The sequence below is a fragment of the Micrasema longulum genome, unplaced genomic scaffold (assembly GCF_059751315.1).
Source record: "Micrasema longulum isolate JH-2025_06_02 unplaced genomic scaffold, ASM5975131v1 h1tg000281l, whole genome shotgun sequence".
Lineage (NCBI taxonomy): Eukaryota > Metazoa > Arthropoda > Insecta > Trichoptera > Brachycentridae > Micrasema > Micrasema longulum.
In genome coordinates, this window is record NW_028277485.1 from 233,562 (window position 1) to 248,943 (window position 15,382).

Here is a 15,382-nt window from a genome sequence, read left to right on the forward strand (position 1 = left end):
CCTTATTCTACCACTATGCCTATGCATAATTTGATACTTAGTCTTTAAATAAGGCCCTACGTGTTTTTTTTAAAAATATTATTATTATGGATAACGTATCTAGGCGCTATTTTCGTAATGTAATCCCATAAGGGTGCTTTACAAATCGATTCATTATTTATAAAAAAATATTTTTTTGTCATACGGATAACTTATACAGCGTATCCAAGATCCTAATTAGCCAAAGCTTTTTGGAACAAATTCATTCAGGCAGGCAGGGCTGATTATATGAAGCCCGATGAGTTGGTAGTTCACGTAATAGTCAGCGATTGCTTACTGTTATTTCTTATTTTAAATTACAGATTCTCGGCTGTTAAATGTAAATCGCTTACAAATAAAAAAAATTGTGGAGATATTGAATATACCTATTATATCTGTACATGTTTTGCGGTTTCAGTGGCATTTTTCTGAGTGACAAATTCTTCTTTATCTCAATTAGATTTCTCTGAACAAAAAATACAATTGTAATGCCCAAATGGGTAATATTTCAAGGTGCTCAAGATCCTAACCAACAGAGGCCCGGAAGGCCGAATACATGAGGTCCGAAGGGCCGAATTCCCTATCATGACAGCCAGCGGCTGTTGCCTTCTAGTATTTAAAAATGGCCCTAAACTTATTTTTCTATATCCTGAAGCAAACCGATTTATACACTATGACAATAATTAACTTTACAACAATTTTTTATCGGGTAAAAAAATATTTTATTTTATCATTTTGTAATGAAAAGAACATTGTTATTTTATATATTTTTTGAGTACCTACCTAGATAAATTTATCGTTATTTATTTAACGTTGGTATTTTGACACAACCCGAAAACCTGGAGTTCTTGTATTCTGACTTCTGACATTGGTAACCCCTAAAAATTTCGAAGCCCTGCTAGGGCCGTCTTCAGTCACTATTTTTTTCAATTTTGTACATTTTTGATCAGTGACGATTTTTTATCAATTGTTGTGTTCAGTAGAAATGATCTCTAAATATCTTCTTGTGCGTTGTAATTCTTCTAATTGTATTTCGTTCTCAGTCTAAGTCTAAGTCCAGTTGTGTCGCTACTCGGTCCGGTTTCGCGCGTACTTACTCCATCTTGTATCGTTCATGTTATGTACCAAAATCGATATACTTTTTAGTCTTTTCTGGAAACATAAAATTCACAACGCCTTTATAACGCTACTTTTGAACTTATTAGAGAATATTCCATTCCTACACGAAAACCACTAGTTCAGTACCAAGTGAATTTGTCTCTAGAAATTCCGGCAAAATGGTGGACACTCGTGATGAAATTCAGTGCTAAGTTCTTAGCTCGATAGTCTACATAAGTTTAGTCATAGTTAGGCTCGTAGCAGTCGTATAATCGAATATCAAGCATCGAGATGAACGAATTCGACAGTCTACGGCAAGAGGCGGAGTCCCTGAAGAACGGCATCAGGGATGCGCGGAAAGCGGCGTGCGACACCAACCTGGCGCAGGCCACCAGCGGGCTGGAGCCCGTGGGCCGCATCCAGATGCGCACGCGGCGCACGCTGCGCGGACACCTGGCCAAGATCTACGCCATGCACTGGGGCACGGACTCGCGCAATCTCGTGTCCGCCTCGCAGGACGGCAAGCTCATCGTGTGGGATAGCCACACCACCAACAAGGTGCACGCCATCCCGCTGCGCTCGTCGTGGGTCATGACGTGCGCCTACGCCGCGTCGGGCGCCTTCGTAGCGTGCGGCGGGCTGGACAACATCTGCTCCATCTACAGCCTGAAGACGCGCGAGGGCAACGTTCGCGTGTCGCGCGAGCTGCCCGGCCACACGGGCTACCTGTCGTGCTGTCGCTTCCTGGACGACAACCAGATCGTGACCAGCTCGGGCGACATGTCGTGCGCGCTGTGGGACATCGAGACGGGCCAGCAGTGCACGTCGTTCGCGGGCCACACAGGTGACGTCATGTCGCTATCCTTGGCGCCCGACATGCGCACCTTCGTTTCCGCCGCCTGTGACGCTTCCGCCAAGCTGTGGGACATCCGCGAGGGCGTCTGCAAGCAGACTTTCCCGGGACACGAGTCCGACATCAACGCCATCACCTTCTTCCCGAGCGGCTACTCCTTCGCCACGGGCTCCGACGACGCCACTTGCCGCCTGTTCGACATCCGCTCGGACCAGGAGCTGGCGCTTTACTCCCATGACAACATTATCTGCGGAATCACTAGCGTGGCCTTCAGTAAGAGCGGCCGGCTGCTGCTGGCCGGCTACGACGACTTCAACTGCAACGTGTGGGACTCCATGAAGACGGAAAGAGCCGGCATCCTAGCGGGCCACGACAACCGTGTGTCCTGCCTCGGTGTGACCGATGATGGGATGGCGATAGCTACCGGATCGTGGGACTCGTTCTTGCGCATCTGGAATTAGTGCGATATTGATAAATTGTACGCATCTTTGTTTTCACTTCTCGCTTTGTGAATTTTTAAAAGTGTAATCTTATTATGAAAAATTAGATAAAAGAACTACCGGCTGTAGTTAAATGAACCGTTGGAAGTTATAATGGAGTGCACCACTCCTTATAAGGCGTGAAGTAATGTTTCTCAATTGTACAAAATGTATTTTACGTCTAGGCTTCTAATTAAGTCTGACTGCTTCATTGACTAGGTGAAATTAAGAGTTTTATACCCTTCCTAAATTCTAGGTCTTACTACCCTCATAAATCATTGTGAAATATTGTTTGTAAACATAAATTTTATAAATTTTTTATTCATGTTTTGTCCGTGTGACCTGAGGCAGATTTTAAAATGTGATCAACATAATAGAAGCCGGGAATAAACTACTATTAACTTTTGATTTGAAACAATGTTTTAAATTTTAACATAAAGATTACACTATTTTTTTTATACGTACATTTGATAGAATGTTAAGTATCCTTATGAATAATTGGTTCTAAATCTAGTCATTTAAGATGCGTATTATCTTAAACATTTTAGGATTGTCTTTATTTCCTGGATCTAACAAAAAGTATTTCTGCTCCCTGATTCTACGCTTCTGCTTTCAAATAGACATTTAAATTCTTTTTATTATGCAATTAATATTTGCCTCTAGCTGTTAAAATAAGAGTTGAATAAAAATAAATTGTTCTTCACTTTAGTTGTTATGACATTGATTTAGTTGGTTTCACGAACAACATTATTAAATGTTGTCTACAGTAGGCAGTGACGTTGTACTTAGCCAACTATTATTTAGACATGTGTGGTGGCCAATATTCAAATCGTCAAAGGGTAAAAATAGTATTTATTATTTTAACTAAGTATGTGTTCATAATTTATTTATTCATTAAAAATATATTTATATTTAATTTAATTTAACACAGCTGCTGGATTAATTAATGACTGACTCACTTCATTATATTTCTATTCATTTTATAATATCATGATTCTAAAAGTACCCAGAACATTTTTCATGAAAGCTTTATTCTTACCGATGTTCTTATCGCTTTGCTTACTATTGTAGGTTTGCTCGACCTTAAATGTGAATTTTCGTAACATTGCTGGAAACTGAAACGAAATGCTTCCACAAGTATTAAATTTACAATACAAACCACTTTTGTCAGTTTATATCATAATATACATACTTACAATACATAATACTTATATTAGTAAAGTAATTAATTAGGAATATCAATAAATAGTACTAAGCCAACACCGTAACAGACTTATTTGAGTAGACAAATGGAACTTTTGAGATTCATTTAATAGTATGTAATTAAGTTAAGTATACGTATTTATAATATTTATGTTAAGGTTTTTATTTTAATATTTTTATTGAATGTTCTAACAGTTAAACTGTGGGTTATTAAGCAGCATTATATAAATGAAATTAAGAAAAATAATCGTAAGAATTTAAATTAAGTCCCAATTTTTATATTATTGTATAATATTCTTCTGAGACTCTTTCCAAACCAAATCGATAGATCAAATCAACTAGTATCTTAAAAAATAAGTATTTATCCATCACTGCCAAACCAGTTCAAAATTCGACCTTTACTTATTCTCACGTTTTTATTTCCCAGTGCATACCAATGATTAAATAAATGCTGATTACTCATCAAATTAAATCAACTTTCGTATTTGACATCATATTTAATCACAGGTTTATTGTTTTATCTTGTTAAAATTTGTAGATATATTGTATTGAGGAGCTAAGTAAAGAAAGCCACTGACTTATAACAAATAGACACGTTATTGCCTACCTATTCATATTTAGCACATATTGGAGTGTCGTCAATAATTCACAATAAAAGGTAGCAAATCACAATATACATGCAAACATTTATGTGAGCAAGATATATAATATGTGCGTGTCCTAATTTCATATTTCTGTGTATTTTGTTACCATAGGCATGACACTAAAAAAATGTATTAGATATTATGAAATTTAATAAATTTGTACATTCAATAAACTGGATTGGATTAACGAATACAGCAGTATATGTGTTCTGCTTTAGACAGTTTCATTGATAAACTTCAGCCATTGGAAACAAAAATGATTTCTTACGCGCGGTAAAAATTAGTACATTAAATTGCAAGGCAAAGTTTCTTGAAAATGTACAAAAAAATAATAAAACATTTTAAAAAACCAACTACTTTGAACGACAACCAACCAATCGGCAGAACTGACCGAGAAGTGGAAGAGAACTTGAGACATCACACGCGGAGTAGTTTCAGAAATACAAAACTTTAAAAAATCGTTGCGCTGATAATACAATACATAAAAATTTAAAAAAATATTTTTTTGGCATTGTCTCATAGTCTATTAACAGATAAAAAAAATACAAAAAACCACCGAACATCCTTATTGAAAGTAAATAATTTTCATCCCACACAACGGCATATTTCTACTGTCACAGAGAATTAAGTCACGGAAGGCAATTACCCACAAATAGAAATTCCATTTTTTTCATGCTTGTACGTGTCTATTTAATTATACGTCATTGGAAGGAGCGTGGTGATTTTAGGGTGTTCTGTTATACCAGGAATACATTATTTATCATGTTTAAATTGGAAAAACTATAGAAGTTAGCATGCTTGGAATGTATCTCTTTCATTTCTTTCATTTTTAGATTTACAGAGAATTCCTAAAATGTATCATTTACGCCCCTCTTGTACTCGGCTCCTTATTTATGAACAGTTCGTCAGATTAGTGTAGTGTGCAGAACACTTTATTTACATTTTACAGTACAGTACATTTTGAAGAAATGTACGATAGGTACTAGGTACTGCTTTTATCGGTCCCATGAAATTTGCATTTTCCATATATCTGGACCATTTTCAGGACGCTTGTGTACTTGTTTCATGGGGTAATGTAGAATAAGTAATAAAAATAAATAATATTCCAAAAAGAAACCATAAATCAGAACCCGTCATTAAATGTATTGACTTGTTAAGATTTCAGAATGAGTGTGCCCAGATAATTTATAATCATTAAACCTGGGCGTGACTTTCAAAGGTTTAGTGCTATGATCTACAAATATCAACTGTATCTATATGATTTTGTTGGATACCACTAAACACACAGGGTCATGTTTCTATACAAGATGATGCCCTATTCAAGTTTGTTAATATCAAATGACCATTATAAAATTGGCTTTTTATTACGTAGGTTATTTTAATCCAGTCATGTCCCGGGTGAATCTCTGACTTAAGGTTATATTATATACAATATGATTTGTTGTGCTGGAGCATTTATGTGGTGATAGTTATTAAGCCTGGCATTTCATGTATTGTGTAACTCATGTAGTCTCTAAGATCACAATATTATACACATTTCTAAATCTTGGCAGAAGTTTGTCTATGGACCATTGAAAGAACACAGCTATTAATAAAATACAATATAGCCTCACAATTTCTAAATCTTTTATGAAATATAATATACTCCAAAACAAACCTTTTTTACGCATTTTTAATATGCCCTAAGTAAAACTATGTTTATTCCTCTACGGATGTACGTTTTCTTGCTTTTTAGCATGAAATTTACCAAATACGGTGATTCAACAAAAACAATAAAATAGTACAAACAAAACAAGTATTTGATTTTAGAATAAAATATTATATCTAACTAGTAGATTGATTAAATATAGCATAAAAAAATATTCTAGAGTAAGTTGTGCGTAATGGGTGTCTAGATTGTGTCTTTACAGCATAAAGGTTTTAGGTATAACATGGAAATGTATGTATAAGCTCCAAATTGATTATAATTATACAGTCGACGTATGTTGACATATTTCTCCACTTTATTTCTACTTTTGCATACTTATACATGTATTGTAAAATTATCTACTACTGGTAACATTTTATTGTGCGATATATCTAAAATATATATGGATGTGTAAATGCGTTGCGATACCTTTCGAAGATTTGAATATGTCATAAAAATCTTTTACAGCAATAATAAAACCGGTAGTCAGGTGGCAGAAGGGACCATCTGTATTTTTGTCTATGTTTTAGTTTTCAAAAGTTTTAATGAATATTTCAGTAAACACAAGCAGCAAAAAAAAAAAAACAGCGTCATTTAGAATGGTAATTTATTATTGAAAAGCAACACTAAAATATTTTAGTTTGTGGATTAAAGTCTTGAAATTGAGGCGTATTTCAGCTCTCCTTAACATTTTTTAAAATTACAGATGGTCCCTTCTGCCATCTGACTACCGAAACAAAGTTGAAGGTTTTACTAAATGTTATTCAATATTTGTATTGAAGGTTTTAATCGAGGTTATTATGACTTATTCAAATATTGTTTTTATAAATCCTGTTATTAACAATTATTTCTTAGCCAACCTAATATATGGTCCTTTCATAATGTGGGTGGTTAAGAATTATTGGTATTAATTTGATTAAATTTTATGTTGCGAAATATTTTGTGCGAAATATTTATTATTGTGTTATTGCTTCAAAACCATATATTTCTTAAAGCACTGTCTATAGAAGACTTATCACTTCTTGTGGTTGTTTTCATTTGGGAAAGGTTTGCTACAAGCACCCTCGCTTATTTCTATGCAGGACTTTTCGTATGCTTTAGAAAAATCCTATTTCATCTTGCTGAACTCATGGGTCTAACAAATTACTTCACTGTGATGGATTGGCAGACAAGATATACATTATATCTACCTTTATTATTGTTTTATTACTTAAGATGAGCGTAAAAATATTTGAATTTAGATTTATAAATGCTTTTGTCTTTTGCTAGCGATGTATAACCACTACTAATAAATTCTTTAAAATAAAATTGTTTAATTTTTTCCTTTTACTAACAAATCATAAGTTATCGCAATTTCTTAATCTGAATGAAGACTTTTTACATATTCTTACACAATCAGAAACATTATTTTGTTTATCCCGAGCTAAAACTCACCCAAAAAACAAACAGATTTTTTTACACTGTAATTTCATTTAATTAGTAAATAAGAATTTATCATCATCATTCCCTTTCCACACCCAATGGTGTATAGGGCACTGCATTGGTATACCGGTGCAGCTTATCTTAATCATTCTTGTTACATGAAGGTAAGATGATCAGCAGGGGTGTGCAGTGGGGTTTTTGATTAAGGAAGCAATTAATATATAAGTAATTGGTACATAATAATATACACTGCCCTTAATAAATTAAAAACAAACTAAATACTATCCACATATGATTAGAAATAATAACAATAATTTTACATATCTAGTAATAAATTGCAATAACCAACCTCACTATAATATATACTATACTAACTGCGAAGTATTTTGTGGTGTTATATTTGTCAAAAATGCAGTGAAACCAAAATAGATAATATCTTGTGAAAAAACATGACTTGTCAACAAAAAGAATTGGTCATTATTTTAACTCAAAAAATCAATATACTCGTATGTAGTCAATAATAAACTTTTTTCTTATACCAAATAAACATTATATTGATGAAATGTTTGAATTCAATTCTGCATTTTATTTTGTATTCCTACTCCATCACAAAATAATAATTATGATATTATTTTCAGTGCCAAAATCATATCTGTGTAAAATGTATGAAAAAAAAATTATCTATGTTTCGATTGCTTCCGCAGCCGAGTGAGAATTTTAGTCATCGCGCGCATGACAGCGTTGATGAATGGATGTGTTTTGGTGGTTACGTTTCTTTTTATCATTGTTTTTACTAGGCGATAGTAAAACTACTCCGCAATTTATCACAATTATTAGTAAAATTATTATTACATTGTTTGATTATAGTAATCTCAATGTACTAAGACTGATAATTGAACGTAGTTATGCAGAAAGCAGCCAGCCATAGAAAAGTGAAACTGAGATAATAGCACCTTTGTGAGAAGAGTGAATTTTCAAATCTACACAACAGTTGGAATGTTTTAGACTTTGACAAATGATTAACAATGAATACATCAGTTTTTTTGGTATTACAAACAAGAATCTTATGTATTTGAACAGTGTAAATGAATTTTAAAGTACCGTAAGATTTTTCTAGTCCAGTGGGTGTTTTTTGCAAAGTGAGAAATTCCGTTTTTGTGATCAGCACTATTTTCATGAGGTGATTTTTACAGTTTTTTGTATGAAAACGGTCTGGCTATTTTTAGCAGAACATACTTCTTACTGCACCAGATAACACCAATATCTAATTTTTTCGAAATTGTGGACTGGCTGCTTTCAACATTATTTGTCTAAATTTAGGGGAACCAATGGTTCCATGCAATTTATGAATGGACCGCGCATGATGATCAGTCTTACGCTTCAAATATTTTAGTGTAAAATCACAATTTTAAATAAATATTTCATGTCAACCATGTCGGGAATGGAACCCGAGACCTCTTCATGATAGGCAAATGTGCTGACTTTGATTCAGATTCCTATAAATTCTGTGAATGAGAATTTAGGAGTACTTTTTAAGTTCTAAGTATAGAAATGTAAAGGCCGGAAGGTAAGCAAATATATAGTGTTTGCTTTCAGAATGTATTCATTTAAATAATTGTGTTATTTGCATGTACCATAAATATATTGTTTTGCATACATTTAATGCAAAAAAGAAGTAACGTGACTTTGACACAACATAACCCATAAAATACCATTGCTTGTAAACATCTCTGTTGCACGAGAGCATGTTAATGCGTTTTTAAAAAATTAAATGTGATTTACTTATCAACATATCAGCTAGGGAAAATTACAGAGACAATGCCTTAGGCTACATTCAAGTAAAACGGGCGGGTGATATTTGCATTGTAAAAGGTCGAGTCACCCCAAAACATAAAGTTAGAACCAAAGCATACTCAGTGACGTTGATTTGCGATGAAGTCCAGGAAGTAGTAGATTCTTGCAAGTGTGAAGACTGTTCAGCACTCAAGGTCAGTTACCATTTTGTAAATGCAATAAATTTCACAAATAAATAAGGTAGGTTTTCAAACAGCAATTTTTTAGTAATTTTATTTATTATTTATTTAGAAAACCAACAGTTCTACATATTTATAGTTAAGGAAATATTGCGTAGGCTCAGAAACAATAATAGGTTTCCACAAATTAAACTTAGTAACAATAGTACAGAAATATAATTAAAATATAAACAATAATATTAACATTCAAAGAATAAACTATTTTAGTATTGAAGTACTTGTCAAGCTTAATAAGTGTTAATTTCAGTGCTGATAGTATATTTGTAGTCTATATCATCAAATTTAGTATTGTGTACTGAACAAGATCTACGGAAAAAGTATAGTGGGTTGATTTTTTTTTAACATCTCTTTTCATAATGTTCAAATGCGTTCAACCATTTTTTCCACATTTTTACATTACTAGGATAACGATTTCCAATTTTTACTTGATGTCCTTTACTATACAGACGAAACCAAAATCATGTTCAATGTTTATATCTTATAAAATCAACTATGAATGAAAGAAGTAAACTAAAAAAAAAATTTAACTGTTTTTTAACTATTTAAATATTACTATTAAAAAACAGCGCTTTCTCGGCTTTATCAGGTTTCAAGCGACTATTATGTGCCGATGTGGTCGCACACAGAGAATGATTATTCGAAGTCCACCAGATCAATTGACAAGACACAAAGATTTTGTATATTAATTTATTATTCAAAAGATATTACAAAAAGCAATTCTACTACACTTGAAAGCTACAATATTTAACTAAGTATTATGTCGTACTAGCGTAAGATTATGTCTCTAATTGTTTCCCAAAGGACTGCGTATGGATTTATATAATGCTAGTTTTGGTCCTATGGAGGGGTATGTTAATATAAAAAATACTAAATATTCTTCCCACATGATATCCTGAGATTCACTCGAAATTCTATTTCTCGCGCAGCTGAACCATATGGTTTTCAATTGAATAGCATTAAGCGATTCATTTAAATAAAAATACATGATTTCTGTATTGCTTAAAAGATTAGACTTGGTCCCTGAGAGAGTTTACCAGACGGCTAATCGCTAAATGCATTTGATCTATGGGTATATTACATTCTGTGGGGTGTGTTATTTCTACCACCAGCTAACTAAATACAATATGTACTATGTAAGTACATGACAGATACATTACACCCTAATGCGGAGATTTAAATTGTAATTTCAAACAAAAATAGGACATTAAAAGGTAATTAAAATTCAAACATTTTAAATAGAAAGGTAAGTATCCCTTACATTGCGAAATAATACTCTAAATAATGAAAGAATTAAAAATTAATTTAATTTTTGTTTATTAAGAAAAACAACAGCAATACAAAAAAATATACACAACATTATAAAAAAAACATAAAATAAAGCCAAATCAGTTTTCCACATAAATACAATTATAAAAATCCAGTTCAGTTAGATATAATTCTTAGAAGTGCATGTGTGCGAGTTTTTTTTTTTTGTGAGGATGCGTGTGTAAAAAAGTGGAGTGTGGTTTTGGTAGGTATGTGAATATGTGTGTGATTGTATATGGGTGTGAGGGTAGGTTTAAGGACAGGGTAAGTGTGTATTTGATATGAGTAAATAGAAACAATTTAAAATTATAATGTAAAAATATATATATTTTTTTTTATAACGAAACATAATTTTTTTCCAATAATAGTTTTTTAATTTTGGTTTAAAAGTGAGTTTACTGCAGTTAAATATGTCTATGTTATTGAAAAATAAATTATAATTACGCGTCAAGCGAATCAGAGGAGAGTTCTGTGCATAGTTGGTGCGAACTGTGGGTACATGGAAAAGAGATAGATTCGTGTGACGGGTGCGGTAGCCAGGTACGTTAAGGGCCAACTCAGAAACCAGAACAGGACTATCAAGACGTCCATTAAGAATGTCATGTAAAATCCCCATATCTAATAACAAACGACGATCCTCAAGACTAAGTATATTATGTATATGACAAGAAGTTTTATAGTTAAGGTCCGTAAATCTGGATCTCCAATTGAGATGTCTCAAAAATGTTTTCTGAATATTTTCAAGCCTTATCTTGTGTATGGAATACTGGGGAGACCACACAGAGGAGGCATATTCAAGGAGACTACGAACGTAAGCGAAATAAATTAATTTGATACTACCAATATCATTAAAAACTTGGCAAGTGCGGATAACAAAACCTAAGTTTCTGTGTGCCCGGTTCACTATATTTTCGATGTGGTTTTCATACGTAAGTTTTTTATCTAGAATCACACCAAGATCACGAACACTTTAAACTCGTTGTATAGCTTGATTACTTAAAAAATATTGATGTGAAATAGGTTTGGAGCTACGTGAAAAAGAAATGAGTAAACATTTTGAGACATTTACATTTATGAAATTTTTTTCATAGTAATCTGTTAATCGGTGAAGATCGTCTTGGAGATTATGGCAGTCACTAGTATCTTTAATATTCAGATATATTTTTTTATCTTCAGCATACATCAAGAAATTTGAATTATGGATGACTGCATATATATCATAAAGGTAAGCATTATAGAGCAAAGGACCTATGTGTGAACCTTGAGGAACTCCCGATGTAATATCTATAAAATTGGATCGAAAACCTCCGAGTACGACAGCTTGGCTCCTGTTGCTTACGTAGGATGATATCCATCGATATACGTCACCTCGTATTCCAAGGTTAAGAATTTTTCTCAGAAGGATGATATGATCCACACGATCGAATGCCTTTTCAAAATCAGTGTAGACCACATCCACCTGTTCACATTTATCCATACAACGAAGTACAAAGTTCGTAAACTCAATTAAGTTAGACGCGGTTGATTTGCCTTTGAGAAAACCGTGCTGATGTGGAGGAATTCCTTTAACAATAATGGGACAAATGCTTTTATAAACAATTTTTTCGAATACCTTACTAAACGTATTAAGAATGGAAATACCCCTGTAGTTAATAATTTTAATTTTAGAACCTTTTTTATGGATAGGTAGAATATGAGCCTCTTTCCATTTGAGAGGGAAATATCCCTGCTTGAGAGAAATATTAAATATTAGATTTAAAGGGGAACATAGTGATTTCGCGCATTTTACAATAAAATATGGAGGCACTCCATCACTACCAGCACCCCCGTTAGCATCCAACATGGACAAAAGTTTACAGACCTCACTTTCCGTAGTTTGGATATTGTTAATTACTCCATCATCATTGCAGTATGGTGGGTCGAGATTGGTTACGGGATATATGTCAGCAGGTTTGCTAAAAACAGAACTGAAAAAGTCATTAAATCCAAGACAAATTGACTGACTTTCCTCACATTTTGTATCTTTATATTCAAAATATTTGGGGTAAGTAGAAATACCACGACGAGCTTTTATATAGGACCATAGCTGTTTTGGATTCTTTTTTACGTTGTCTTGCAGCGATCTAATGTACTTTTGGAAGCAATCTTCTTGTAATAACTTTTGTCGTTTACGCAACAATGCAAATTCGTCATAATCAAGCGGATTAGCATATTTTTTCCATTTCGAGTGAGCCTTATTCTTTTCCTTGATTAATTTCAAAAGAACATCACTGAACCAAATGGGATAGAATTGCTTTTGGATTCTTGTATCAAGAGGAATATGCGTATTTATTACTCTCCTAAGCAAATCATAAAAACTAGTAACTGTATCCTCTACAGTTAAACCAGCAAAAAGTTGAGCCCAGTTTATATTTGTTAATTGCTCATTGATTACATCATAGTTGGCTTTACGAAATCTTCTTCTTAATACAAAAATTATAATACAACATAGTTTTATAATTAATAATTAAAATATTTGACAATACGTTATTACAATTAAGCGTACGTGTTAAAATTTAGACATACAAATTTCTTAATTTCTAGTAAAATCAATTAATTAAAATTATTATTTAGGAACATGAGTGAAAATAATAACCATTTTTTTTTCATTTGGAATTACTCGTAGTAGTTCTTGCACTCCTATGCAATGGTTTAGGAGTGTTAATAAAAATCAAATTTTCATTCGCAATTTGTTGTCATCAAAATCTGGAGTTAAATTTTCCATAATTATTTCATGAGGATCATGATTTTCATGCCGCCTCTTTGTTTTAAAACAGCTTATCATGCTCATTATTAGATTAACTATAATTGATGGGTTTTGATTATTTCCTCGCTGAGGACTATAATCATCAGAATTTGTGCCAATGTAATTATTTTTATGACACATAGTTTGTGAAAATTTAGATCTTACACAATTATATAATACGTATAACGCAGATATGATAAAATGTGTCACGAGTTTTCTTAATAAAAGGTGATTCAAAACATTGTTAATGTTTTCTTCAATTTTGCCAAGCCTATCTGAAGAATGTTGCAATTCATCAAGGTTAATATTTGTCAAATGTAAAGGCGGTAAAATCATATACTGCTTAGTATCATTATTTTTTACTTTCATCATTTAATTTCTGGCAACAAGTGTTCAATTGAACTAGAAACTGTTTGTTGGAAACAATTGTGAAATGGACGTATAAAGTTTACAATTATTTTTTATTGTTATCATTTCTGTATTATTCAATGTAATATTGACTTTTTTCGAGTTACATAGTAAATTTACAATATATGGTTTAGACAAAATATACAACCAAGTTTTTTATAAATATCATAAATATTGTAAGATATTTTTACATTGCATAACTGTAAAATTTTGCAACTAATCAAAGAGTCGTTTCACAACTAGGATGAGTGGAAGTTACAAATAATGTATTTGATGTACAGGTATCTAGTTTGATCAATAGTTTTACAATTACTTAAATCATTAGAAGTTTTATATAAATTACTTATACCAGTAAGATATAAATATTTATTAGGTTTAAAAAAAATAAATCTAATCCACGCTTTACAGAAAATGGAATTACATGTACTAATGTAAGTACATGACAGATACATTACACGGCAACGCTCTGTGGTTATTGTTAATCCCACTGTTGAAAACATTCTTTTGCAGTGTTACTGACGTGACACCGCGCATACGAAATCTTAGCGGCCTTTCCCGGGGCCTTTTAATATCTACATAGAATAAGGACGCCGGTATGTGTATGCGAGGTACTGCCTCCCTAATAAAGACTCGCATTTGTCGCTTTCAGGGGTGGTCATCTAAAAGTAACTTAATGATGATGGGGGTGATCGAGTAGGTTGTGACATATTGAAGTTCTCTATTTTTGCAGTAATTTTATTTGAAGTTTCTTCAAATCTACTTTGGGAAGAAAACCCATATTTTTTTACATGTCATCAAGAAATGTTGCCTATGTGGATAGTTCATCTATTTCTACTGACTTAAATCTATTGTTTATTTCAATGGTTAAAATTTATATCATATTGACTACCTCTGTGAGGTTTTCTGGATCGCTCAGTTTATATAAATTATTCCAAGCCTTTACAAAAATAATTACTTAAGATAATGTTTTTGTTTTTTCAGCAGATATTTCCACTGTTATCATAAAACAATTCCAAAGGAATTAGTGATTTCTCCAATATAATCCAGTTTGATTGCAAAAGGGAGTTTAACTGTGGATTTTCTACTGCTAAAACCATCAACATGGCATTTTTTATTTTTAGAATTCTGTTAACCATATCGTAAGTAGAATTCCACCTGGTTACTACTACTACGCATTGCTTTAATTTTAGTTCAGGAACCCCTATTTGTGATTGCATTGAATGCAGTTTCGACAAAGCAGATGAACTCCGTTTAAAATACTCTACAGTAGATTTGACTTTACTGACTGGTAGTTTTATGGAATTTATTCCAGATTGAACAGCTAAATTTACAGTGTGTGCAAAACACGGAAAGTGCCGCTACTCGGTTAATCCTATGGCTGCAACAATATTGGATGCATTTTTCGATACAACATGAAATTTTGTCTGTTAGACCCCATTTATTAACC

The 15,382-nt window shown here is 32.8% G+C and overlaps 1 pseudogene across 1 annotated transcript; it reads left to right on the top strand.

The window, feature by feature from the left end:
• The first annotated feature begins 871 nt into the window (after window positions 1–871).
• Window positions 872–6,567, top strand: LOC148282864 (guanine nucleotide-binding protein G(I)/G(S)/G(T) subunit beta-1 pseudogene; annotated as a pseudogene). The gene has a single exon (XR_015822008.1). The product of XR_015822008.1 is annotated as a guanine nucleotide-binding protein G(I)/G(S)/G(T) subunit beta-1 pseudogene (transcript).
• The last annotated feature ends 8,815 nt before the right edge of the window (window positions 6,568–15,382 follow it).